Source organism: Mandrillus leucophaeus, unplaced genomic scaffold (assembly GCF_000951045.1).
Source record: "Mandrillus leucophaeus isolate KB7577 unplaced genomic scaffold, Mleu.le_1.0 Scaffold184, whole genome shotgun sequence".
Taxonomy (NCBI): domain Eukaryota; kingdom Metazoa; phylum Chordata; class Mammalia; order Primates; family Cercopithecidae; genus Mandrillus; species Mandrillus leucophaeus.
In genome coordinates, this window is record NW_012101854.1 from 833222 (window position 1) to 837265 (window position 4044).

The following is a 4044-nucleotide window of genomic DNA, read 5'->3' on the forward strand; positions in this document are numbered from 1 at the left end:
TAGATAATAATGGTACCTATTTGATAGGATTGCTGTGAGAACTATTTACAATAATCAAGTTATTAGAGGTGCACTTACCACATGAAAAATGCCAATAAAGATAACTTGTACTTTTACTTATACTAATTTTCATTCCATCTCCAAAGAGCTGTTTTCATTAGATCTTTTTTTTTTTTTTTTGAGGCAGAGTCTTCCTCTGTCCCCCAGGCTGGAGTGCAGTGGTGTGATCTCCGCTCATGGAAAGCTCTGCCTCTCGGGTTCACTCCATTCTCCTGCCTCAGCCTCCCGAATAGCTGGGACTACAGGTGCCCGCCACCATGCCCGGTTAATTTTATTTTATTTTTTGTATTTTTAGGAGAGACGGAGTTTTACCATGTTAGCCAGGATGGTCTCGATCATCGACCTTGTGATCCGACTGCCTCGGTCTCCCAAAGTGCTGGGATTATAGGCGTGAGCCACCACGCCCGGCCCATTAGATCTTTTAACAGTTTAAATCCTGTATTTAGCATTGCACCTAATCGTTATTAAGTTAAAATTTGTGGACGATATTTAAAAATCCATTTTGCTGCACTGCTTTAGTGAAGTTTATTTATAATCTCTGTTTCTTTAAATAAATGTCTAATTTCACCCATTTGTAAAATTCATGAACTGGTAAATATTTTTCAGAAATATACAGTTATTTATAGATTATTTAAAATACTTTGTTTCTGTGCTATTGATGTTATATAGTAGCTGCTTAACATTTAAATATATCCATAAAGATCTAAAATCATGGGAGTGTTTCAATGGTTAGGTGGTAGTGGTTAATGTTGTTATTACTATTTTTTTTACCTGATTGATTTGTATTGTGCCTTAATATGCTGTTGCTGTTGTTTTCTAGTAATTAAATACATTCCTTTAGTACTTTATCCAATTGAAAGTGAACAGAGTAGCTCACTGCAGCTAATGTCTGTCCAAGGCTTACATTTATCAAATTCGATTTGACTTTTTGTGTGTATGCATTTGAAGTCAATTTACTAAAAGTAAACTCCTTTGCCTTCATCCATGTTTTCTGCTTTGAGAAAGAAAGCTAACATTTTCTTTCTGACTTTAGCAAACGTGAAAATTATGTTTATCTGAAGCTAGAATTTGGACCAGAAAGGCAGCATAACAACTTTTGATTAAAAGAGTTCCAGACGAATCTGTTCCTGCTTGTCACCTGTCATTAAGTGGATTTAAGCCTCTCAAAGGTTGAAAATTGTTTCTGAGGATGTTATTTAGGCTTTTGTTATTGGAAACGCTCTGATTATTCCATCTTTAGTACCCTTTTAAAAATGTAAATTGGGGGTTGACACTTTACTATTAATGTATAGTTTCACTGTTGGCAAATGGAAAACAAATCTGAACGGTTTTTCTTCAACTATCAAATTTTCCAAAGAGAAGAAGAGATATTTTTCACGAACGTGCTGAATAGCTTTCATCAAGCTTAATGGTGACAAAGAACATTATGCTTAGACACTAGAAAGATAATGCAAGGATATTAGTGTGAGAACAAATTTTAGGCCTATTACAAACAACTCCATGTAGAAGAGTTATGTATAAGATATAAAACCAACCTAAAGGCTTTCGAGTAGGTCGTAAAGCATTCACAAATGATGTCAAATATATATGCAGATTAAAGATCATAGATGATAAGATAAACAAAAAAGTAGAGAAAAGTTTGGGTAAGAGAATTAAAGCTCTAACTTTTCATGTGGCTTTTTGTAACCACAGAGGTACGGATTTTATTTTCATCATATATAAACCTTATGAATTATTTATTACTCTAATAAAATAACATAATTTTACAATTAAAAAATCAGAGACAATTTCATAGGATTAAGATGTTGCTCTTAGATTGCATTTGGTTTTCATGAGCATTTTGATTTTGATATGAATATTAGCTAGCCAACTAGGGCCTGACAAATACTGAAATATATTTAGTTCATCATGCAATGTGGAGTTGATTCAAATTTTGGTTCTGTGTTGTAGGTATACATATGAACTACAACCTCTAACTTAAAAGACTGATAAGTATGGTAAAGTGAAAATTTTTAAAACTCTATTGATCTATACCTGTTTTACACACACACACACACACACACACACACATTTTAATTTAAGTAAAAGGACAGCAAGGAGTCTCCATGTCATCCTGTTGTTTCAGACAATGTAAGAGTTAGACAGCCTCTTAAGGAGTATCCCATAGTGTACTGAGACTTATATGGCAATATAACTGCTGGTGCTTCATATTTATATGAAATTGTATCTCCCTTTTCTCATAATACTTTTTCACTTAATCTGTTTGCATCATTTGGAAGGGTAGTTTTCTTTTTCTTCTTTGAAAATCAATTTCTCTAGTCTCTGATCTGTATCTTTCTTCTGTTGTCTATTTCTTTAAATTTAGGATATAAAATGACAATTTGAAATCTGACCTATTTTTTTAGTAATCCAGTGACACCTGTTCAAATGGAGTATCTAGCATAAATTAATAATGGATATGTATTTGAAAAGAGGCAGTCATTAAAAACATGAAGATATTTTGTATGTTTTCCATATTCTGAAGCATTTTAATGTGGGAAAAAAGAATAATAGATTCATCAAGCGTTGTCTCTCAGATCTCAGCCTGTGTGGGAGTCTTGACCTCATACCGTTGATATAAGCTATTGGGTGGCAATTGGGAAGTTAAGAATATGCTGAATTATTTAAATATTCAAATTCATTCAGCAAAATAAATGCAAGGAGAATGAGAATTAGAGCATTTCATTTAATTAATATTTACTACATAGCTACAGGGTGCTTGGCACAAAATCAGGTGCTATTTGTACAGTCAATGTCCTTCTTAATGCAAAAATATTATATATATTTTACTGGATACGAGTCTGAATTTACAGTTTCTGTTATAAGGAATGTCTTATGGAGTCTTAAAAGATCTCAAGGGATGTTTATAAGAGCATTGCTGGTAAGTTCACCATGAAAACACAGTCAGATTGACCTTTAGAGTTCAGGGTTAGTATATTGCTCCAGTAACATTTGCCTTGCTTTGCCTGGTTCTAAAACTTACACAAGCATCTCCTTCATTTCTGAATATCCATTGAATGAAAGGCAACTGAAGCCAGGGAAAGGTTCTTTTTGACAGACTACTGTTCTGCTATACTAGCATACTAGTATGCTAGCCAGATTTGCTCCACTATCTGTTTTTGAAAATAAAGATTTTTTAGAACAGTCACATCCATTTACTGTGTTTTCATGTTGTCTGTGTGCTTTCACACTACAAAACAGTGGTGAGTAGTTGCGATACAGCATATAGAGCTCTCAAAGCCAAATATAGTTTGGTCTGGCCCTTTATAGAAAAAATGTTTGCTGGTTCCTATTGTAAAGAGTTACCCTTTTCATTTTGAGGAAGTAAATTTTTGTCAACCAATATATAAGCCAAAAAAGAAACACAGGCACTTCAATGTCTGATCTAAGCTTGCTGAATTTGGAGGAGCCACAGTATTTCTAGAAATCCGAAAGGATTAGTAGAGCATGGGAAATTCCAAAGGACAGATTTGTTTTAGAAAAATGTGAGGTATGTCCATCCTAGTTCTATTCACACAGTGAGTGTCATTTTTTGAGTTGTTCTAACTTGAATGCTGTGTGTATACATGGAGGCTTGAAATTATTTTCTTTGGTTGTTTTTGCCTTGCTTTTTACTAATATATTAGATTTATTTTCAATTTCACGTATCCTTTTCTTCACTAAAGGAATAGTAGCATATAATATCTTCAGTGGCTGATTTTACTTTAACTCACAAATTCCTTCTCCTTGTCATTCATATGTGTGTGTGTGTATATATATATATATATATGGCCATATGTGTATACATGTTATCACAAGAGTCTATATCTCTGCATCATTTAATAAAATAGATACAATTCTTGACTGTAAATTTCCTTGTCATCTCAAAGAACAAAACAGGAGGTACCTTAGGGCAAACAGAACCCAGAAATAGTACAAAATGTTACATGTGATGTGACAGAGGAT